The sequence below is a fragment of the Alligator mississippiensis genome, chromosome 3 (assembly GCF_030867095.1).
Source record: "Alligator mississippiensis isolate rAllMis1 chromosome 3, rAllMis1, whole genome shotgun sequence".
Taxonomy (NCBI): Eukaryota; Metazoa; Chordata; order Crocodylia; family Alligatoridae; genus Alligator; species Alligator mississippiensis.
This window is the reverse complement of record NC_081826.1, coordinates 17764640-17790125: the sequence shown is the minus strand read 5'-3', so window position 1 is coordinate 17790125 and position 25486 is coordinate 17764640. Positions and strand designations below refer to the sequence as shown.

Below are 25486 nucleotides of genomic sequence, written 5' to 3'. Positions count from 1 at the left end.
TTGCAGCCCCTGGCAAACCATGGTGGGGGAGGGAGACTATCAGACTCTGACTAAGGCACTGGGTTGATGCTACATGTGCTGGGAGACCCTTGAGGCTGAGCGGGGGAAGGGAGGCTCTGACAGGCTGGGATACCAGCCAGCTGTTTCTCCAGCTGGGTTCACACTCACACATGCATGCACAGCAAGCAAAAAAGGAAAGGACTTTTGATCTCCAACCCACACTAAACTGCTGCCAGGAACCAGCCGCTTTGCTTGGTGACTGCAGCAGACTTCTCTCACCCACTCCTTCCCCACAGCCTACACACATCCCATCCCCTAGCTGAAGCCTTTTTGGCTGGAAATGGGGCAATACTTCATCTCTGTCACTCTTTACTCCACCCTCCCCCTCTAAAAAGAACCCCACAGATATAAAGCTGCAATTTCTCACCTGTACTAGCTGACTGTCTTTCATCAGTCTAGCCCACTTTTCCACCACCCAGAGCCTCACATCAATCCTCTCTATGCCCATCAAAACCAAATTCAGGCCCTTGGAAAACATGATCCAAATGGAACTAATGTATACAGTCATAGCTGCTTGAGTCTGCAGCCAGCCTGAAGCAACAGCACCTGGGAAGGTGAACCTGCCCCATTCATTTCAATGAGGAGTCAACTCCAAGACCTACTGCTCGTAAAACCCAAGCAACACTGACCCGAGACAGGACTTTGCATGGCAGCAGATAAATGCGGTGAGGTCAGGCCACTTCTCCAATGTAGACGCGTTTTGACTCTTTGGTGCTACAGCTTCACCTGTTTGAGGTGGGTGGGGACCCCTACTTCTCCAAGGAATAAGTCCCTGCTGCCAACTCTATGCTGCTTTTCAGCCCCTCTGGAAGGGGAGGAGGGTAGAAATCCCCTCTTCCCTCATCACTATTCTAACCCACAATAAGGGAGAAAGTCTCAAGGTGGTAATGGTGACTGTACACATAGGAGGACCTGGGAGGAGGAGACAGGCTGTAACATGTTATGGTGTTCCTAGCACCCCAGACTCCTGAATCCATCCCAGCTCCTAAGTAATTTGGTCATTGGACCCATAACCTTAGAGTCATCCTTAAAAGGAACTGAGAAAGCGAGAGCAATCAAAGACAATAGGATATAAGCCTCATCCTACTTATTTTTTTTTCCCTTCCTTGCCCCATCACACTTAAAATTTTATGTAGAAAGTGATATTTTCAAAGACAAACTTCCTTCTTTTCACAGCTTTTTCACTCAAAGTATATGTAAAACACTCAGCTAGCGAGTGGCTCTGAAAAATGGCTTCCAATTCTTTGTTTTTGTACTCCTAGTTTGGGACTAGACAGATCAAATATATTAGTTTTCAATATAACTGAATATAATATTCAATATAATATACCTTTTGTATATTAGATATACAAAAGGTTATATTTTGATTTTTTTTAAGCAAAAATAGTTTTTAAAGTTTGACAGACAATGTAAAAAAATGACGAAAGCAGAAGGATAAAATGTCTCAGTTCTCATTGCCATTCCACATTAGCAAGACAGGTAGTCAGAGAGGCCCTGAGTGAGTAAGATGGGTCCTTAAGTCATATTGACATGCTTTACCAAGTAGGGATAGACTTTAAAACACATGTGTAGAACGATGGAAGTACACATAAGACTCTGAGGAACTATGTGCAACTGAACAAACATAACACCTTGATAAATGAAGAAAACACCTAGTGAGCTGGACTTCATTGCAAATATATTGGAATGTTTGTAGAATGTCTAAAGGCCAGCGTTCAGCCAACTGCAATGGTTCAGTGCTCTCCACCATCTTCCAACCTCAGAAAATGCTCACTGAACTCAATGATTTTTGGTATGGATAAGAAACGTCGACCTGGAACTCTGCTCAGCCCAGCACTTAAGCATATAGGACCAGACGAGCATAGGACAGTATGGCTGGATGGGACCTTACGAGGTCATCTAGTTCAGCTTCTTGCTCGAGACAGGATCATCCCTATCTAAACCATCCCAGCCAGTCTGTCTAACCCACTCTTGAATATTTCCAGAGATGGAGATTCCACAGTTTCTCTAGGTAGCCTGTCCCAAAGCTTGACTGCTTTCATAGTAAGAAGTTCTTCCCAATCTCCAATCTAAATTTTCTCTGCTGCATTCTGAGTGCCTTGCTCTTAGTCCTGCCCCTACAGCCACAGAGAAAAGCACAGTTACTAGAAAATGTACTCATTAGACTAGTATACTGCACAGTAACTGCTGCACACATGTAGCTGGTGACATTTTACTGTGCATTAGGTTAGTCTAATGCACAGTTAAGTGTCTCATGTAAACACACCCGGTGTGTAGTCCCAACGGAGTCAATTTAATTCCATGGGTGAGTCTTTCCAGGACAAAGATTCATTTTTCTAAAGTGATTTGGAATGTTTGGTCAAAAAGATTCACAGAATAGCAGCTTGCTACCTTTTTCTGAATTTGTTTCAGGCTTCTGCTATTGCTTATGGAGAACAATCAAAGTTTTGTGTCACAATGAAAAGAATGGAAAACGGAACCGCTATCTTACTGATGAAGACAATACAAATAGAATTTTTTTTTTAAATTAAAGATAGCAAAAGAACAGAGTCAGAATTTCACTGAAATGCAATTAATTTTCTGATGCACACAGCCAAGTGCACTTATAATTAAATATTTAAGAAGGGGTGGGCTTCAGTAGAAACAAATGGATACTGCTGATTGCCAGAAATGAACAACATGGAATCAGAAACTGATTTTCAGTAAAAATAAAGTAACAATCAACTATATTTAATGTCATCTCTGCCCCAACAATCTTGGTTTCTTTTATCAACAATTCAGCCTGAACCCAATCCCTTCACATGAGCCCTTGGCTAAGGTCAAATACCTATATTACACTGCCCTTCAAGCAATATTGAATCGGTAAAGTATCTTTTCAGCTACAGTTATATTAGATATAGCTATTGACTTCCTTCTTTTTATTGCACTATAAAACATGCAGTACTGAAAATAAAGGTTTACTTTGCAACAGAGAATTCACAGGCATCCGTTACTGCTGACTCTTCAGATCCTTGGACATGCGTCTCACTGCCTGTGTTGATTGAGATAGTCTAAAAACCGATTAACTGTCCTTCAACCCACCTCTGACTTGTATAATTAGTGCATGTGTTTATGTATCTATATATGGTAGATGCTAACACAGTCCTGTGTGTCATCAGTGTATAATCAAACTATAAATGAAAGGTTATGTGTATCCATTTCTTTTCTATGTTGTACAAAGCACAGGCAAAAACCGTCTTTCTTTCTTGTACTGCCTTCAGTTTTGGTTGAGGGAGGATTTTCCTCTCTCCAGTCAAAAAGGTAAACCTGTCTCCTGTTGAATCCCTCCTGAACTGGGAGCAGAAGCTGCCTAATACCAACATAGCTTTCAACCTTGTTGGCACCTTATTGGTTTTAAATTGGCCTTCAGCATGGGACTGGATCATCTATAAGTCCTAAGATGCATGCACCTCAATAGCCAAGTGACACTCATATTTTTAACTTTCCACTTGACTCCTAAAGGAAAGTACAAACAAGAGAGACAGGCTGACATAGAAGGGCCAGGATTGGGAGGGTTGGGTTTATGTAATTATTAATTTTGGGTACCCAAATTTAGAGACCTGAAAGCGAGCTTAAACATGTTTAGCAAATGCTGTTCTTCCACCTATTTAAAATCAGGCCCCATTAATGTGTCCTAATCTGTCCCAAAAATCACAGCACTCAAATTCACTTCTGAAAGCACTCATAGCAATACATCATCCCTCCCAGCCATTCAGCTCTAGCTGTAACATAAGTAATCTCCTCTAACTAAATGCAGGCTCTGTGGGCAACTGCTTATCTACTGCATTATGCTCAAGTAAAGGGATAATGTTTGAGAGAGAGAGAGGAATTGACTGAGCAAAATAATCTCAAACAGGACTTGCCTCCTGTTTTGACAGGGCTTTGAGAACCTCATTGTGCAAGAAATTATAGCTTTGTGAAATAGATACACTAAGACAAATAAGCAGCAAATAGGGTTCTTCTTCCATACATCCCCACCTGACCTTGCATCATTTTAATTGATGGACCAAACCACACACAGTGGAGTCAACCAAGGACCGGTGCATATGAATATGCACACACACACACACACACACACACACACACACACACACACACACACACACACACACACTCTTACTTCTTGGGTGGATGCTTCAGATCCCTGGGCAAACCTAACAGCAAAGTAGACGCTAGGCCAGGGGTGGGTAAAATGCGGCCCATGGGCCAGATGTGGCCCGCCAGGCAATTCTATCTGGCCCGTGGGGCTCCTAAAAAAATTTAGAAAATTAATATTTAGCTGCCCCTGGCTGCCTGTCATGCGACCCTCGATGACTTGCCAAAACTCAGTAAGCGGTCCTCTGCCCGAAATAATTGCCTGCCCCTGCTCTAGGCAGATACAATAGTTGAAGATGCAGCTATTCTTCTCTCCACTTGCCCAAGCCCACAAAGAATAGCTGAGAATTGAATCCAGAGACCCCAGCTAGCACCTTAACAGCAAACTGTCCTTCATCAAACTAAGACTTCAGTAATCAGCGTCATGTCCAAATAGTCTCCTGAAAGATGCACAAGCATGCAAGGCTGGCCCCAGACTTTTACCTTCAAGTAGATAAACCTGGCCCTGTGTAGTGCACATGAAGGATTTATCAGGCAAGTCATTAAATACTGATGCTCTGTCTGCTTCTCAAGAAGAACCTGTGGTGGGTTCATAGGAGTCAGAATTTGTTCCATTATCACTGGACAAAGCTCCCCTCCTGCATCCTGCCATGTGTCTACTGACAAGCCATCCCCTTGCGAGGGCTGTTTCATTTTCCCACCTTCATTATGATGCATTTCCCAAGCCAAAAAAGCACAAGTGGGGTGTCAATGGACTGAACAATCCTCCAGGAAACTGGCCTAGCTTCATCATAACACCAAGCCAGATGCTCAGTTAGTGTAAGTCAGCCTGGCTCCATTGACGTCAGTAGGGTTACATTTGTATTTCCACCAGGTGAAGATCTGGCCCAGGGAAAGGCAATGATTTTTTGCTGAAATGGAACAGTACTGACATACAATTTGCTTAAGGGGACCAGATTAGCTGCTGTCAGATAGTTAAGCGGTGTTTTTCCAGGTGTAAGAGACACACGAAATTCTAAATTCCAGCCTCTAAGTACTCACATTGCAAACTAATTGAGATGTGTATAGAGAGTTTCCATTGGCAGATCCAAGAGGGGAGGAGATGCGGCCATGCCCCCGTTGGCTGTGCTGCGTACACCCGGTGAGCTCTGAGCTCACAAGCTGATTAGCACTGTTCCTGCCAGGAGCTGAGCAGCCTGAGCTCCCTGGACGATCAGCCATCACTGGCTGAGAGCTCTCTGTGGATGCTGAGCTCTGGCAGGGAGCCACGCTGATCAGCTAGTGAGCTCAGCCTGCAGAGCCGTGGCAGAAACTGCATGTGTCACACTGCAAGAGTGGATTGCAAGGGCACCTCCTTCATCTGCCCCTCAGTGCGTCTTGCCTTGGATGTGAACAATGGGATCCCAGTGTCTCTGGGAGTCTGTAAGCCTCAGGGAAAGAGGGAAGGAAGGATTTTTAAGAAGTGCCTGTAGGATTTGGAAGCACAAGTGAATTGAAAGCCAGTGGGGTTTGTGCTTTTAAAAACCCCATGCAAATATGCTTCAGAAATGTTGATTCAAAATTTCTATGCAATGGAATTTCAAGACTCCAGTGACAATTTTTATTACTTTCTTAAAGGGGGGAGACCCCTCTACAAAAAACACCCAACTGATCAATCAAGAAAATTATTTCTAAAGCTTCATATTGCTTTCTCCATCAAGAGAGAGAGAGAGAGACAAGGCTGCCACCTTAAATTTAACCCTTATATCCAAAAATATAGTCTCCCTTCCCCTAATAAATTATCTGTCAGTGAAACACTCAGCAGCAGCAGAGCTGATTTTCCCCCCAGATGTACCTTTCTCCATCACCAGCAGGTAAGGAGTTAAAAGATACTGGGTACCGTTTCTTTTTAAATGTGATAACTAAGAGCTGCAATATAATTGCCTGATTTGCTCTGTTTCATTAAGGCTCTTTTTCCCTCTACTTCAAAAGGTTAATGCCACTCATATTTCCTTTTTTTATTGTCTGGCTTCACATAATGCCATGGGACAAGACAAAATAAGCAGTTACTTCAACAAACTATAATTCACCCCAGCAGAACAACGACCGGCTGTAATTCAGTCTATTTTTAAATCCAAGACGTAATGAAAATCACTAAAAATAATATATTTCACAGAGATGAGACAATAGACCTAAAATGTGTAATAATTAGCACTCTGCCCTGAGTGCTTGGGGCTCTAAACTGTTTTATGAGCTTAAGATTTGTTCTGAGTAATCAGGCCACTCCATTGGTGCCCACTTAACATCTTTATTATTAACATGTATTCCTTGTGCCATCTACACTAACCACAACCTAAAAGTACCATATGCCTGCTTAGCAAAAATCTATGCCTCCCTACTCCCTCTCCTATTCAGGGTGCTCCAAGGTAACATAAATGAATGGCAAGTCAGGCAAAAAGCAGGCTCCTTGGCACTGCAGACAATACACAGCCATATTTATGTAGCAAATACAGCAGAATGTATACTAGAACTGCCAAGGAAACAACCAGTGTGGCCAAATGGTCTCCTCATTGATATCAATGAGCAGCCCTTCATATATGACACCTGGATTTTATAATCGCACTCTGAGACTCTCACCAAAATGCTCTGGGCTGTGCACATTGAAGGAGCAGTTTAGGGTGCAATAAATGCAATTCGAAGGTGCCAAGTGGCCTCAGTCTGGGTTACAGAAGCTTGCTACTGTAGTTGTGCTTCTTCATAATCTGCACATGCTTTTGGCTGTAATTATTAGCCCATAAGAGGGTTGGACTAGATGACCTCCTGAGGTCCCTTCTAGGGCCATGCGACGCTTTGGTCCCTGATTTGGCAGAGATTTGGCCTGATTCAGTGGTCGAATCTGAATCAAATCAAAGGACCCTTTAATCTCTCCGAATCAAATCAGAACCCCCCTGAATTGATTTGAAGAGATTCGGACACAGACACGGCTTTAAATGTTTTTTCTACATACCTCTAGGTAGCAGGGGCTTGTGAATGCTACAATGCTGGGGTGCACGGAGCATCCCACAGGACTGTGGGGGGCTCCCCAGCACACTCAGCAGCAGACCCAGAAGTAGACCAGAAGCACTTCCAGTCCATTTCCAGGTCCACCAGGGAGTGTGCAAGGGGGCCTCCTGCACCCCCTTGGCTTGGCGACTGGTGCCTCCTGGGTCTGAGGGGACCACCTGGGGTCCCCCTGTGGCCAATCACCAACTGGAGGGGCATGCCCCCCCACCCCCTGTGCTCCCCAGCGACCCCAGAAGTGGAACAGAAGTACTTCTGGGTTCACCCACTGAGCATGTGGAAGTCCCGTCCCCCCCCCACCCCCCCAACGCTCCCATGGGATGCTCCATCTGCCCCAGCATCACAGCGTTCACAAGCCGCGCTCAGACCTCGAGGTACATAGAAAAAACTTTTAAACCTGTATCTATGTCCAAATTGCTGGTTCTCCAAATCAGCATCAAATCTTCAAATTCAGCTGAATCAAATCAGGGACAGTGATTCAAATCAATGAATCAAATCACTGTCCCTGATTTGGGACAAATCCAAATCAGAGGGCCCACTTCGCACACACCTAGTCCCTTCCAACCGTAATTTTCTATGATTCTACAGAGGTTGTGAAATCTCCATTCTTGGAGTTTAAGACCCAACTAGACAAAGCCTTGACTGGGATGATCTAGTTGGGGATCAGCCTGCTTTCAGCAGGAGGGTGGACTAGATGCGACCTCCTGAGGTCCCTTCCAATCCTATTTTTTTTTTGATTCTGTGATTCTATACAGTTGTCTGGTCTCTGCTTGATTATTTTAGTGCTCTCTGTTTTGCTGTTCGCACATCTGGAAAGGACTCTCTAGAGACTTAGGCAGCAGTCACTTAGGAACCAAACACATGTTAAATAAAGCATTTTTGCTACAGTGCACAAGCACCATGCCCTTAGGCCTGGTTGGGGTAGGAATGCACTCAAGAGTGTCTCTAGCTTGAAGGACAGAAAGGAGATTTCTTTCATCAGGTTAGGCTGGTTCAAGTACACTAGCTTAACAGAACTGAAAAGCCCTGGCCAGAGCTAAAATAAAGCCTGTGAACATGGCTTGATTGTACTAGCCTCTGGCTTGTTGCTGCTGATTGCTGGTAGTGTAGTAGAGGAGCAGGACCCTACTGTGCTAGGCACTGGACAAACACTGACCACAAGATAAACTGTGAGTCCTCTGGGGCATAGACTAAGTCATCTTGACAAGACCTAAACTAACTTGACTGAAAAACATGCCTTTTGCCTAGAAGTAAAGAGACTGGAACCTTTCTAAGGTTTGGTGATCTGTGAACTCACTTCCATTATCATTTGTGAGATTCAAAGCCTAAAGCTAAGATGAACTCCTTTCTACCAATGTACGTGCTGCCACCAATCACCTTTAACAAGGATGTCAAATTCATCTGGCCCCATGGGCTGGATAAGTGGCATGGGGCTGGTCCACAGGCCAGATCAGGTTGATGGACCACTCATTCACTAGCTGGAACCAGCACGTGTCCCCCGCCTGGGCCAGGCCAGTCCAGGACAGTCTGAGCAGGTGCAATGGGCAGCATAGCCTGGGCCTGGACCCACAGTCAGTGTGTGGGGCCAGTGCAGCTCAGTATGTGGGTCAATGGGACAACACCAGGAACCAGATAATGGGGCTCTGTGGGCCACATCAGGCCCACAGGCCGTATGTTTGACGTCCCTGAACTATAGGAATTTTCTTACCTTCGTTCTTTAACTGAAACTCCTATGAACTTCACCGGTGGCTTTCCATGAGTAAGGAGTGCTGTCCGCATATCGGAATGGCAGGCTACGCTTGGGGATAAGAGTGAATCATCGCTGAATGTTATCAGAAAGCCTTGTGACCACACTGATCTGTATTTGAAGTGACTCTACTGGCTTTACGCATTCAAAACAGCCCTCTGAAAAAAAATCGAGAGGAATGTTGCTCCAATAACAGCTGCAGCATCCGGCCCATTTGGAAGACAAGTGTTAGCCAGGTCAGGTATGGGTGTGACTGGCCAGGACAGAAATGGATGCAGTTCGCTTTCTGAGACACTGCTGAAGAAATTTCATCTCTGCTCGAGAAGTCATGTACTGAAGTATCCAACTCCCCTTGATTTCTATGACAGTTAATGACCTTTGATAGGCTGGACCTGAGTAACTTGCCCAAGATTGCAAAGGAAGCCTGTGGCAAAGAAGAAATTGAACCTGCATCTCATGACCCAGGCTAACACTTAAGCAGTGGACTATCCTTCCTTTGTACCCAACTGTGTATCTTGATGCCCATTTTGGCTAGGTTCAGACATTAAAAAAGGCTGAGACAGAATCAATCTAAGTTACACAGTTTTCTGTAAGTCGAGTAGTTTAAAATCAGTAGTGAACAGAACATGCATTCACCACATGGTGAAGGGGGGCAAATCTCATACCAGGTTCTGACTTTTTTAAAAACCAGTCTGTGTGTGCCGAACTTCTGTTCTGTTCTGGGTATAACCCAGTTTCTGATCACTTATTCCGGTAAAAGTGTAATGTCTGTACCTGGCTCTTGTGTATAGACATTTGACACCTTTAAGGATACTATTACAGAAAATCTCTTATTACTCAGACTGAAATTAGAGGGCAAATTAAACCCACTTAAATGAGAGCTCCTCTTCCTCTGCCCTGTACAATTAGATCCTGGGTGGAGACTATGAAAACACTGCCCCTCGGGAGCATGATGAGAAATACAAAAAAAAAAAAAAAAAAGAGCTTTCTAGGGAAAGAAAACATCTCCTCCTAGGTTTTCTTATCCAACTCCAGATCCAAAACTGAACCTATATTTCAATGAATATGGTATCAAATGCTCTCTTCTACCACTAAAACTTCTGCCAACCTTTGGGATTCACACAGGAGCCTGAATGAGTTATGACTTGTGCTCTGAAATTAGCAGTGACAAGATAAGGAAGCTTAGATTTTTCCATCTGTAGGGAGAGCCATTCACACGCACAGTTAAAAGGTTTTTTGGCACCTTGATCAGGTTTTCAATCATTAGGATTTTGTACTTTGGGCTTTGCTCAGAGCAAGCCTTGGTTCAACTAAAAACGATTTTAAAATTCGCGCATTTCCAGCCTGCAATTTCCTATCTGCAGGTAAAATAGCATGCATCAAATTGTGCTGAGGATCAGCATGTAAAGACAACTATAATGCCTGGGTATTGTTAATTGATTTTTTACTTATTTTATACTCCTATGTTTGCCATAGCTCATTTTCATAGCTTTTGTTTTACATGATAAAATACAAGAGACACCATCTTTTTGGATGAAATATTTCTAAAACAACCCAAACCCTTCTGTTCTTTGCCTTTGATTTGTCATTTTTAGACCAAAGGGTAATTCTACTTGTAACAAAACAATTGTCGGCATACTCATTTCTCAAACCTTGCCTTTCTCCTGTGGTTTAAAATACATGCTTTCAAATTTGGACAGTGAGGAGCAAGCATAGTGGTAACGTTCCCCTCCCACAACCAGACACCTAAGTCTATGCCTCACCAACAATGAAAACTGAAGGATGACATAGCAAGTATGGTGCTAACGGAGGATGTGAAAGCATGGCTTGACCTCTTGAAAGTCCTTAAGCTATTCACAATAGGGTGCAATTTGATGGACAGTTACCATGAGCCACCAACTCTGCAGTAACTGCCTGTATTGTCAATCCAAGGCAACTTACCTCATTTCCACTGAGGGAGACTTTCCCCTTCAGGGCTGTAATCATGAACCCTAACAGAAGTGTAAAGACACGGGACCTGTGGCTGAACATACGAAACACCTCGCTGCATCACTCATACGGTCCCTCCTGTTTCTGGCAGTGGCCAGCTCCAGACACTTCAGGAGTAGGAAGAAACCCCACTACAGAAGGGTGAAGAGGGATTTATGCTTTTTACAGCCAAAAAAGACATTAAAAACTTTCAGCCTGACCATGTAGAGAGCCATTGAGTCACAGGAAAGGTGCAGCAAGAGGAGAAGATCGATTGTGTTAACTCCTTGGTTACCAAGCTCAGGGAATGACCCAAATTGGGGTCACAGGGGGTCCTCAGTAGGGTCGCAGAGGACCCTCACACTCACACGCGTGGCCCAGGAGCGGCAGGTGGGCAGGCAGAGCGGGGCAAGGCCACTGAGCACAAAGGGGGCAATGGCAGCTCCCCTGCCCCTGGGCTGCGCTCCGCTCCCAGCAGCCCCACAGCACCAGGTTAGGAGGTCTTGTTGGTGGCCAACTTAGGGTCGCAGCAAAAAAAAAGGTTAGAAACCAGTGCATTAACTGCAACATGAGGCCTCTGAGAGGAGCTTGCATAGGATGCCTGATCATCACACTGTTTGGTAGCTTGGTCATTTGTTTATTAATAGTCACACACCCTTGAAGTCACGAGATGCTTGTTATCTGCATTCAGCAGCAATAAAGATTTCTACTGTGCAGTCAATCAACTCTATTGCTGCATTAAAAAGGCATTTTTGGTGCTGCAGAGACAGGATGATTGACAATATATTGCTCAGCAGTCTCCCAGGCCCATCACCCCACTCTCTAAATTGTTTCTCAGAGGACAGTTGCTCAGACAGCTTCCTTCAGGTTACTATTTTAAAACAGTAGCCAACAGGGGACAAAATTCATCCAGAAGCTGGGTATATTTGCTCCATTCGCATCTACTACATCCCCTTAAAAAAATCCAACCTCCAGAATGCATCTCTAAATTTGTGATACAAATCTCTTCAATTTGTTGTGTGTATACACACAAACTTCAAACTTTGCACAAGTTCTCATGGCAATTGCCATGCCAGGCAGAGACTGCTTCAAGCATGCTCCGCGGTGCTGGCCGAGCTTCCCCCTAAACTGGAATCAGTGTAGCCATGACGTCCTCACAGAATAACACATGTTTGAGGACACAGCCACCAGGGATAGTAAGTTTAGAGTAAGATCCCTCCTTTCTGCTGGCAGAGCTATTTTGCCTCTTCTGTAAAGCTGCCCAGGGTAGATAGTCACCAAAAGTGCACAGGCATGCATGGGGTCTGGTGGAGGGCATTGCAGCCTACTATCAGAAATTCTGCTGGGAGAAGCAGGTTGCTATACACATAGACTAAGTCCTACTGTCTTCCAGACTGATGCCTTATTCATTGGACCACCCCGTCTCTTCTATCAACAGCCCAAAAGAACATATGACTCCATGCTGTGGTGGAAAGGGGATCGTCTCTCAGGATGCCCAAAGAATCGGATTAGATCATCTGATGTGCACTGAAGGATGCCATCAAAACACATTTTATATCTGAAGCAAATGACTTAATTAGATTTTTCTGACTCATCAGATAAACAAGGGTTTTTCATTTTGCTGTTCTTATATCTTGTGAATGGGCCTCTAGATACCCTTTCCCCAAGAGTCGTTCCCCAATTGGAACCAACAGTAACTATGTCATTTTTTCTTCTGTACCAAATGCCAAACTAAAACAACCACCAAAAACAACAACAAATCATTAAAGGTCATTTTGTGCTGATCCATGTCCAGCTGGTCTGATTAACCTCAGTGGCAATTCATCTGGTCATTTTTCTACATGGTCATTCAAAGCAGATGCCTTCATTTATACTTTACTCATTTATAAATGAGGCAGATGCCTCATTTATACTTTGCAACAACAGAAGCAAACATTGACTTCACTGTAGGTGCAGGCAGAATTGACAATTTTTACCCAATCTGCCCCCTAAAAGTGCTCTTCAGCTGTGACCAAACACAAGTGCATGGCTGCAGAGTGCTTTAAAAGGCCCCAATCCCACACCAATATGAACCCTCATTGGATGAGGGTTCAGATGAAAATGCTCCAAAATGGAGCACCTTCAGTAACTTGTGCCTGCATGCGTCTAGAGCAGGGCTGGGATGAGTTGCATCAGCCCACTTTCGGTGCCATCTTCAGCATGGGAAAGGGGGAAGGAGCAGAGAGAGTTTGCTCTGAGGTTTTTTCAGCTGGTGCTGGAGGGTGGGGTTGAGGGGGGCTGCAGCCCACCCATCACACCCTCTATCACTAGCTGGGCAACCCCCAGAAGGAGCTCTAGCTGCTCCTTTTCTCCCCTCCCGTTCTACAAACAGAGCTGGGACTGGGAGAAGAAGAGTGGCTGCAAGCTTACAGCCACTCTCAATAGCAGCTCATTCCACCAATCCCTGGGACCCAACAGCGAACATCTGTCGGGTCCAGGGGATCATTATACCTCATGGTGCTTCCTGCAAAAACGCCATGAGTTACAAATGGGAGCTGCTCTTCTGTCTGCATCTTATAATCCACAGCACTTAAAGCCTGCATCTCCTCCCAGGATGAGCAGTGGAGCATGGTATAAAGTCAGAGGATGACTTGCATACCATGCCCTGCCTGCCAACTCCCCTTCCAACATAGATTCAGAAGCAGTCTCTTGGCAGTAATTCAAGTTAAGCAGCAGTCTCTTTGGTGAAGCAGAATTTGTGGGATAGGCTAGCCCTTTACTTCCTCTAGCATTAGTTATCTTAAACCTGGCTTTTGATAATATAAACCACGAAAACTTTTGTTAAAATGTCAGAATCGTGTTCTGAAGGGGAATGGCTACCTTCACTTGAGTGGCTGACAGACCCTTTCACTCCTAGTTCACCTGGATGGGCCTCTTCTGAATTTATCACTAGCCATGTTCTGGTAGCCTGCATGAAATGGGTTTTGAGGGCACCCAAGCAGCTATTCTCAAAACCTCTGAAGCGTTAGAAGGTAGCTGTAGGAGGCATCCCCAAAGCATCTATACAGCTACGTTTCCAAGTTTGACCCATGGGAGTAGGAGTGGGTGGTCAGGGTATGCTCCTGAGCATCCAACACGGAGATGACTGGGTGTGGATATACTCTATGTATTGCAGAAGAATAGTAGTCCACTCCCAGAACGATTCTGTTCAGTTTCCAAATGGATCAACAGAAGAGAACAACCCTTTGGTGCATAGACAGTCAGGTAACGTTTTCCTTGCTATAAAAATTCTCTCATTGAAATAACTTCAGTTACTGTCATCAGCTTCAGTGTATTTGGCTCTGTCCTGTAGTTGTGTGTGCCAGATGAGCTCCACTGTGCTAGAGGAAGCAAATGCCCTTTCCCAACTTTAATGCATGAGTTTGTTTTGGTTTTGTTTAAGATAAATTACCAAGGATAAAGTAATGCATGCACTATTAGTAGAAGCAAGCCATTGGTCATCACCTGAAAGGTGCAGGGGAAAAGTTCATTTGCTAATTAATCCGTGCACAATAGTGACAGCAGAAAACAACAATTAGCCCGTACCAATGCTTTGGGCTCACTCATTGAATTTGAAGTGAGGAAAAGGCTTAACTAGTGAGATTTGTGCCCTGGGCCAGTGTCCTCCCTGTCCATCCTCCTTGTCTAGTCTCCCCCGCAAACTGTTTCTCTGCAGTGCAAGATGAGTGCAGCAGCCCCAGTGCTCCCTGCTCCGTGCCAAGGGCTGCTCTTCTGCTCTCATTTCCCCTGACTGCAGCTGCTGCTGCCCATTCCTATCACCACCCACTGCTTCAGGGGGGAAATCTGGCAGCGTGAGGACATATTTATTTCTCGTCCTGCCCCAAGAAAATATGGAGAGAGATAGAAGAGAGGGCTGAAGCAGCAGCACTTCAGGGGCAGAGTGTGGTGAAGTGGGACACGCCACAGATTCCCATTGCCACAAGGGGTGAATTCAACAGTGAGAAAAGCAGTGGCATCAGCAAAGGGGATGGCAGAGAGTGCAAGGAGGGCTGCAAACACCACAGTTCAAGGACAAAGGAACGCACAGAAGGGGGACCCACTGGGGCTGTGCGCTCAAGGGAATGATAGGTGCCTGCAGACAGAGGGGGACCTCAGACTGCCCCCCGTAAGGTTAACCCCTGGAAAACAGCAGTGGTGCATAGAGGCGGATACTGCTGCACTCACCTGCTTCTTTTTATTTCTGTATGATTCTGCCAGCGTAGTGATTTTTAGCTATATTGTCAGGGTATAAATTTGTCTCTGATCTTTAGCACTGCAATTTGCCATTTTGAGTGTGGAGTAGGATTCTAGCCAAAGAAGAGCATGCTCTTGCCTTGGATGCCTTTCATATCTTTGTCCTTTCCATTCAGATCTATCCATTTCTCCAGCCAGGTACCTGCTATTCAGAAATAACTTAAAGCATCAAGTTCTGATCCAGGTCAGACTCGTTGGGCCCTGGGTTGCTGCTGTCTGTATTTTTCAGCTGTCTTTCTGACAATCCAGCCCAGATGTTTTTTCAATGCACATTGGATCACTGCCTACTTTGACACATAAAATTCCCATTGTAATGGTTCAGCAGCCTAGCAATACACAGCACTTCTTTAAGATATTAAGGAATTGCCACCAATCACTCTCTCTGCCTGTTGCACAGTGCAGTCATAGATGCTGCAGGGGGAAAGTCCTTTGCCAGAGACCCACTGACAAGCAGCAGTTAAGCAGTGCACTGGTGACTGTTACATAGTACTGAGTGCCTACTGCCCCTTTAGCTGGAGCTGTGGACATTCAGCTATTTTGCAAAATAAGGTCTGTAATTCCTAGACCTTGGTACTGAAACACTATGATACTGAAATATTGCTAGTAGAGACCTCCTGACCCGTATGCAAAGTACTGTCTATTGGTAGGTAAAAGATGGCTACTGAAACATCTCCCAGACTTCTAAATTAATCATACCAAGCTAGAAAATGACCTGGGAATTTGCGTGGGTCAAAAGATTAACAAGATGTTATAATGCATAGGCATGGAAAAGAGATTAATACAGAAAATATCATCATATCATTACATAGCCAATAGTGTCTAATGTCAGCTGGAAAACCATGTATACTATTAGTCAGCACACCTCCAAAAGGACACTGCAGAATTATAAGAGGTTCTGAGGAGGATAAGGCAAATGGTTAGGGGCACAGGAATATGCTCAGCTGAAGAGGGATTGAAAAAATAAGGATTGTTTGCATTAGAAGGGTAAATTAGAGGGGAAGAGATAGAAGTATGTAATACAATAAATATTCCAGAACTAACAAGTGTATCAGTAACAAGGAATTCAGACATAAGCTGTTACATCTGCATGCTTCTGCAATAGAGCAAAACTACTGCAATTTTAACCCTGTTTCCCACAGGGTCAAATTTACGGCTACTCAGCTCACTTGTATAGCTACAGGATTGGGCAGACAAAGCACAAGCAGCAGTTCCCTCCTCCCCATTAAAAGCAGTTTAAAGGTATGTTTGTCTAAAGCCTTGGTTCTCTATGCCTTAGAACATAAAGGTACACACAATAAAATTGGGAGCAGTCTTGCAGATTCATAACTTCGGGAAAGAAAAATGTTCTCATACCATGTGCAAAGCAACCAACCATCCCAAATTTGCCAAGGCAATCCTGAGTTCAGGGCTATATCCCTGTGATAGAGGATGTCAGACAATAACATTCAAAGAAGACCGAATGGCTATGGTCCTGAATTCTTTTTTCCTACACGAGACATCTCCTTTTAAAAATGGAATCCGTCTCCTTTAAACTACTACAAGACCATTTCAGGCTGGATTTAAGGAAGAATTTCTTTAGTGTCCGAGCCCCCAAGGCCTGGAACAGCCTGCCACCAGAGGTGGTTCAAGCGCCTACATTGAACACCTTCAAGATGAAACTGGATGCTTATCTTGCTGGGATCCTATGACCCCAACTGACTTCCTGCCCTTTGGGCAGGGGGCTGGACTTGCTGATCTTCCAAGGCCCCTTCCAGCCCTAATGTCTATGAAATCCTACCTCGCCTCCTCCACAACGCCCTTGTGTAACCAGACTCCTTCTTCCTCATCCCTTCTACCTCCCCAAGCTTTCTTTATCTTTGGGAGTCCAAGTTACCACAAAGCCTCATAGATTCAATGTTTTTTTTACAGCCTACCATCAACTCCTGACCTCCTCTGTTGTTACTATGTTGAAGGATTTTTTTCCCCACTCTGTAACCCTTCCACCCCCAAAGTTTGAGAAAACCATTTTTATGCAGGATGTGGCCATTCTGGTGTCCCGAGGTGCCTTAACAGAAGCCATTAATGTTTAATGTCCCTCCATTGTTCCTGTCTGGGAGCCACATGACACAGCCTAGGACAGGGCTGGGCAATTATTTCAGATGGAAGGCCACTTACCGAGTTTCGGCAAGCTGTTGATGGCTGCATGGGTAGCCCCGCCCCTTGACAGGTGCCCCACCCCCTGGTTGCCATCTTGTGATTGGGAGTCCCACCTCCTAATCCCTGACCTTTGCCACCAGAAGTCCCTCCCCTTGCCCCCAAAAGTACTCCTTTCAGCAAGGGGTTTTGCCACCTTAGAACCATCAAAATACCAAATTGCAGTCGAAAAAAAATCAAACATCTACAACATTCATTAATTTGATTTCAAAAAATATTTTTGTCCTGGTTTACATGTGTTTGTGTATTGTACACGGATTGTATAATAGCTTAAAATGAAGTCTCACTCTTGTGTATTGTGGGGAGGGTGGGGGAGGGTGTGTCAATGGTGTGGGGGATGTGGGGTAAGGGAGCATGTGTGTGTGGATTTGTGGGGTATGGGTGGGTATGGGGTTTGTAGTAGGGAGGGTGGCTGGGGTGTGTGAGGGGGAGTGGGTGTGAGGGTCTGCATGGATGCCAGTGTGAGGGGAGGTGTGGGTGCATGTGTATGGTGGGGTGTGCATGTGGGACTCACCCTATAAACACACACACATACCCGGGATACTGGGCCCCGTGCTCCCCAGTCTTGTGATGCAGTTGGGAGCCACGTGGTGCTGGAGCAGGAAGACAGGGAAAAGACTGGGGGTGGGACAGGACTGGGCTGCTCAGTCCTGACGGTTCCCCCTGGGTCCTACTGCCCCTGGCTCCTTTCATCTTTGTCAGGCAGCCAGGAGCAAATAAATATTTTCTCAATTTTTTAGCAGCCCCACTGATTGGATAGAATGGCCTGGCAGGCTGAATGTGGCCCATGGGCCATATTTGCCCACTCCTGGCCTAGAAGCATATGGCTAACTGTTATAGGCAGTGTACTAGACAAAATAGATGATGACCCTGATCTGATATTGTAATTCCTATATACTCATATTAATTTGTATTGTATTGAACCCAGAGGCACTGTTAGCCTTTGTTATGCCAACATGCCGGTGGTTCAATCTACTTGGGAATTTTCCAGTGAAACACTGTCTGTTGGAAAATGGTAATTTGCTGAAATTGAATCTTTTCCTAGGAACATGATAGCGGTAACACATTTTCTCAGGTCCAGGATGGAACTTCTGGTGAAAAGCAGACAGGTTCATATTAGACTAGAATAACAGTCCAGTTGTTAGGGCACTCACCTGGCACGTGAAGAACTCTGTTGAAGTCCGTGCTCTACTTGATTCAAATGAAAGACTGGAATCCAAGTACCCTGCCAAAGCACAAAAGCACCCTAACCACTAAGCACTTGTCTACTTCAGGAACTCTCATGCTTGCTTTCTACTTTGAAAGTTCTCGATTTGGTTCCTCGTCATGGAATGCAAACTTTTTTTTTTTTTTTTTTTTTAAATCACAGAAATGTTTATTAACAGGAATATCACATCCTGCACAGCTGTAGTAACCAAGCGTCTACTCTTCAGCTCTCTCTGTTAGGAATTCTTCAAAATTTTCTATAGCTGTGCTGGGGAGAGTGCTGTGAAGGAGAGCCCATCTCCTGTTAGAAGCAACAAGAAAGGAATAACAAACTGACAGACACATTTGGTCACTGCATGGAGCCACCATCAGTGGAATAAAACTAACCTGTCTCACAACAGTCTACTTAGATCAGGGGTTGGCAACCTTTGGCCCATGGACTGAATTGGGTCCCCAGAGCCTTTGGATCTGACCACCGAGTGACTGGTGCCTCCTGAATCTGGGGGGGGCACCAGCCGTACTGACAGCATCAATGTCAGCCATTGGGGGGGCACCAGCCCCATCGGGGGGGGCATGTGTACCCCCTACCACTTGCCTATGCACAGAGCTGTAGCTTCAATAGCATTAGGCAGTAGTGGGGGGAGCTGCACCTGCTCCACACCATCGCTAGGCACTTGGGGCTTTGGTGGAGGGGGAGCTCTCCCTGCTCCATGCCCCAGCCAGGAGGCAGGCAGAAGCAGTGGAGGCAGCAAGACCCTAGTGTCAGCCCCCCTCACACCTGAGTTGGGTCATTCTGATCCCCCAAACGGAAAACACTGCCTTCTCCTGACTTGGACTAATAATCAGCTCTTCAGACTGTCATGAGACAGGTAAATTTTACCCTACTGACGTGTTGCTGCAATAGCTACAGCTGCCCAATACAAGAGAACTTGCATGGTCAGCCTAATGGTTCTAGGTGCCTATTCAGCTCACGTGTGCCTGCATCTCTTGAGAGACCAAGCAGTACTTCAGTCTCACTATATAAAGCCACTATCCAGGGGTTAACACACAACAATGGAAAAAATCAGATGACTGAGTGTTCAATAAGAGGTGATAGGTAGCAATGGGATGGGCCTCAAACTTCTCTGCAAAAATCTATAAGGGGCTAATATGTACTTATTTCTCTGGTGATCTAATTCATCAGGACTAAATTCTGCCATTGGTGGTCATGCTGAATAGTACCCTTTCCTCCATGAGCACATACACCGATGCCAACAGAGGTGGACACCCTGCCATGCCTTCTGCCTGACTTCAGGCTAACAGTTAACCATCTTTCTCTACCGTGACAGGCAGTAAAAGTTAGCAGTAACACATGGATATGCAAGCAAAGGCCCTCACCCTGGGTGACGCAGCAAAAGGAAATCAGTGCTGCTGTGACCAACAAGTCACTGAGGCTGTTGATTTGGGTCTCACCCAAAATGAAAATGGATGAAGAATAATGCTGTATAAATGGTGATTTATAAGTGGGATTGACACTGAAGTATTTACATAACTACAGAGAAGATCCAGTGGATAAATAGGTAATCATGTTTAAGACAATTATTTCAGACTAGAGTCCTTAATGTCTTCTTTACCAAGTTTTAATCACCTTTCCACTTGAAATTGGGAATTTCAATTTGCATGTTAATGACTTTGAAAGCAATACAATAAAGCTCATCGTTTTAAAAAAAAAAATAATAAAAGTATCGGAAAAATGATTAACAATCAATCCTGCATGCACCAACCTAATATACCAAAATACTGTGAAGTCCATTAAATTAACAGCTGGCAAAGAAGTTAATCAAGAATCAACTTCCAAAGCCTGATTATGCTTTTGGTTCTAACAGTGTAAATCAGAAGCAAGTATGCTCAAGCCAAGAGACTTACACCAGGAGAAAGACTGGTAGAGATGAAATCAGAACCAGACCTTCAGGGTATGAAGAGAGTTCAAGAGAATCAAACACAATGGAAAAGTAAAGAAATGGAAAACTGGCTCCTCATGAATAAATCTGTTTTATACATATTTTTGAGTGTTGATGCTAAAACATCATACAGTACTGCAGATAACTACTCTCTTGCTTGAAACAAAGACCACTTAAGGAAATATAGACCTGTTAAAAATGATTTGTACATGTCTCTGATATTTTTTCCTGTAACATGTATATTCATTTATTCTCCCTTCATAAAAGCTCCAATAAACAATCTCCCCAACATTCAGTGATGCACATGAGAGATTGCTTAGGATGACAAGGAGACAGAATTGATCTAGACAGATTTATTCCTAGTTTTAGTGAGAACTTCACAATTCTTTCAGAAAAAAAAGAAGGAAAAATTACTTTTGCTTGGGGCAGTTCATGGCTCCCGCGCTATCCCTCGCCTGTTAATCACTGCAGAGGTGAAGCGACGATCAATATAGCATAAAAGGAGATCACAGACAAGGTGCCTGAACTTGTTCTCTCTGAAGTTGCTGGTAAAATTCCCAGGATGAGAGATCTGCGTTAAGGCTCCAAGAGACACAGCGCAGAATTCACAGACCCGGAAGCAGACAGGACCAAGGTGACATACCCGCGTGCACGCCCTTCCAGTCAAGATCTCATTCAGGGAAAGAGGCAGCTCTGATGTATTTTAGACAGGCCAGATGGATGCTGTTTAAATTAGGGCAGCCACCCCCAGCCACCTTACAAAGAAGTGTTCAACATGCCTCTTCCACCCATTACCCAGTCTCCTAGGATCCTCCCTATCCTAGCTCTGAAACGGGTTTGGATGGAGGGTCCTCAGAGAACATCCTTATACCTTTCTTCTAGGCCATAACAGGCATTTAGGACTACTATATACCACTCAAAAATTGTATAAGGTTTAAAAAGAGCTGGAGCAGAGATAAGAGTCTTATTCCCAACAAATTTTAGTAAGGGCAATGGGTTTCATAGGAAAGAACAGTGGTCAAGGATCTAGGGCATTACCAAGAGACCTGGGTTCATCACTTCCTTGTTCTGACACAGACTCTCTCTATGACCTTGGGCATGTTACTTGGCCTTTCTGGGCTCATCTGTAATATAAGGTTAATAGTACTTCACTATCTTCTCGTAAAGATGGCAGTGAGCCTTTGTTACTACAACAGTCATATAGGTGAGTAAACGGTCATAGGGCCTAATTAGAAAGATCAGAAAACTTCATTATCTGCAAAACCAATAAAATTAAATGTCCTTGCTTTTGAAGTGAAATATTTTTTTTAAGTTTATTTGTTTAACTTTAAGTCAAAGAGAAAAAGTTTATTCTTAAATATTGTTATTACTTCAAACTATATTGTGTAAGTAGTGGATTATCTCCAGGGCTATTGGCAAAATGATGTTCCAGAGAAGCAGAAAGGGAAATGCCAACAAAGGCAAGAGCAGGCAGAAAGCTGTGTAAATTCAGCTCCTACTTCTGCTGCCGACTCCTGACTGACTCCAGGCAACACACTGAGTTAGTGGTGCTGAATCTTCGAGGCCCACGGGCTGGATGAGTGGCATGAGGCCTGTCCACAGACCGATTAGGTGCTTGGGCTGGATCCAGCATGGGGCCAACATGCAGGTGCAATCTGATGCTCGAGCCCAGTCCTGCATGTGCCTGCATGTCGCTGGATCTGACCATGGAGTGATCCTGCACATGGATGTCATCTGATGCATGGAGCCATGTCATCCACCCTGCAGGGCTCCTTGTGAGTGGAAATTTGACAGCAGGGAAGCAGTGACAGCATTAATTACCACAGCTCGGAAAGCCGTGACAATTAACTCTGCCATCATGCTCTCTCTGCCAAGCTTTTTGGACTTGCAGGGGGCCCCATGAGCCAAATGACACAGTCCTATGGGCTGCATTTGGTCTGCAGGCTGGAGTTTGAGCACCACTAAGCATGCGGAAGTCCCCACTCACTACACGTGCCTGACTCAACTGCAAAGGCATAACTGGCCAGTACTGTGCCCTGGGCAGTCTCTCATCCCTACCCCTTTCTCCCTGCACCTTCCTTCCAACTCTGGTTTTTCCAGGGGGTGCCCAGGAGCAGGACGTGATAGTTCACTGCTGCATGGGGAGACGTTGCCTCATTTCTACGCTGCTGATGTGTTGTGCAGCCAAAAAACACCAGTTTGTGGCCACAAAAAAAAAAAAAAAAAAAAAACCACAAGGAAGAGGTGGCATCTCACCCCAGCAGCTGTGAGCCTCCAGCTCCTGCTTCTCCACAGCTCCTGCTGCTCTGCCCTCTCAGCTGCCAGAACCGGAGGTGGGAGCAGAGGATGGGGTACAGGAGGGTGAGGCACCCAGCTCCATCCTGGTGTCCCTCTCTCAGACAGTGCCCAGGGCTCATGCTCCGTTCACCCACCCATCCTTACTTGACCTACCCTAAGATCTAGAGAAAGGTGCTCAGTCCCCCGGGACCAAACCAGTGCTATGCCATTCAGCCCACAAGCCCCCTAGGAGTCCACGGGGAAACCCACGGGTTGTGGCCCTATGTGCTGTATCAAGTACACAGGGCAGCTTAAGACCCAATCCCAACATGCAGGGCAGAACAGAGGCAGTGTGGGGCACAGGGCTGAATGGAGACAGCACTGAGCCCCAGGGCCCCAATGCAGGCATCTGGGGTCAGACGGAGGCAGCAAGAGGCCCAGACCCCTGACCCCAGTACTTAGGACTAGGCTGTGGTGACAAAGGGCCCCAGGGCCCTGATCCTGGCACGTGTGATGGGACAGAGGCAGAATTTAGTCCAGGGCACTTATCCCAGCACGTGGGGCCAAATGGAGGCAGCAGTGGACCTCAATCCCAGCACATAGGGCTGGATGGGGCAATATGGAGTTGACAGGTGCAGTATGGGACTGGACAGATGCAGTGCTCGGTCTCAGGACCCAATCCTGACAGGCAAAGAGCCTGATTTGGCCGTGAAGGTCCGATTCTGGCATGTGGGGTCCATATGCCAGTCCCACTACTCTTTTGGACCATGGGGCCAAAAGATTAAACCCCACTGACCTAGAACCCAACTTTCCAAGGGAAACTCATAAGAAATGACCTCAAGCACAGCATTTTTATTTCATATATCTCAATGAAGCTTAAGGATCAAGCCAGCTGTGAAGAGAATCATGAAACATTGGGCAAGGTGGGACTTGAACTGACCAACAGACAAGCAAGCAGCCAGTCTGCTTAACATTTTGACCCTGAGCTTGCTCCTATTTAATGGCAAACCTTCCACAAAAACTGTAATGATGGAAGATTAGGCCCTAACGCCTGGTATCCTGGGAAAGTTAAGTGACAAAGGCCCCTTCTCATAATCAAAGGGAGATAGTGAGCCCATTACACATATTAACCAAATTTTGGTTCCTGAAGTCAGACATCTAGATTTATATTCAGTCACCCAAATAAGCATGGCCTGTTTTTGAAGCAGTTGCAACTTCCATTAGAAGATGGTCCACACTGAAAAATCAGGTCTGTTTATTTTCATCCCCCAAATACAGATTTGTATGCACAACTTTAGGGACCTACATTTGAAAAGCACTAGGAATGTGCATTCACAGCAGAAACACAGAATTATGGAAAATTAGGTTTGGAAGGGACCTCAGGAAGTCATCAAATTCAACCCTCTGCTCAGAGCAGGACCATCCCCAACTATATCATCCCAGACAAGGCTTTGTCTACCTGGATCTTAAAAACTTCCAAAGATGGAGATTCATAACTTCTCTGGGTAACCTGTTCCAGTGCTACCCTCATAGTGTGAAAATTTTTCCTAATATCTACCTTAAGCTTCCCTTGCTGCAACTTGAGACCACTGCTCCTTGTTCTGTCATCTGTCACCACTGACAGTCTAGTCCCGTCCTCTTTGGACCCCCTTCAGGTAGTTGAAGGCTGCTATTAAATCTCAGTCTTCTCTTTCTAAACTAAATCAGCCCAGTTCCCTCAGCAGGCATGTGCCCCAGCCCCTGAACCATTTTTTGTTGCCCTCTGATGGACTCTCTCCAATTTGTCCACATGCTTTCTGTAGTGGAGGGGTGGGTCCAAAAAATGGGCACAGTACTCCAGATGTGGCCTCACCAGTACTGCACAGAGGGGAAAAACCCCTTCCCTTGATCTGCTGGCAATGCTCCTATTAATGGAGCATCTAGTCTGTCAGTGTAAAAGAACAGGCAAAACCTATGCAAACTGCCATACCTGGTAGAAATAGGTTATCGCTGAAGTATGCAGATTGTTTAACAAAGTGAGCGAATGTGAGCAGGTTTGGGGGAAGCAGTATTTTAAAGAAGGAACCTCAATACGGTGAGGTGCACACATTGTACACTGAAAACTGTAAGCAATGATTTGGCTTTGTTCAGAACAAAGAGCCAGAAAAGCCAGTTAAGTCTGTGATGTTGGCTTGTTTTTCTACACACCATTGAAAATGCTTCTGTCAGCCACTCATCTCCTATTTGCTGTCAGTGTACAGCACAACCAAACACTGAAGATAAGAAACCGTTATTGTAATGTTTTCCCCTTCTAGCAGCAGCCAGGAGTCCTTTGAGAAGAACTTAATAGCAGACAAGTGTATTTACATTTCATTTCCAGTCCCCTCCTTACTCTCCAGAACCTGATCTGCTCTTTAAAAAGAGACAGTTGGGTACCTAGAACCAATAAACAAACTTAAACCTTCAGTAGATCCTTTTTTACTGGATTTTACCAAGATAAAATGAGTCATCTGCAAGCTCTTAGGCATATGCCATTCCAAAAATATATATATTCTTACCAGTATTTCCAAAATGCGTCGTATGGAACAATTGAGAATTATGGAAACTATTTTCTGAGGGGCTCTGCTGAGAGGAACTAAGCGAGAGGAGAATTAAAGACTCTATGCCAGGT

The 25486-nt window shown here is 45.0% G+C and overlaps 1 long non-coding RNA gene across 1 annotated transcript in view; it reads right to left on the bottom strand.

Moving 5' to 3' along the window:
- LOC132249059 (uncharacterized) overlaps window positions 1-25486 on the bottom strand; it is a 160901-nt gene that overhangs the window by 134961 nt on the left and 454 nt on the right. The window lies entirely within an intron of this gene.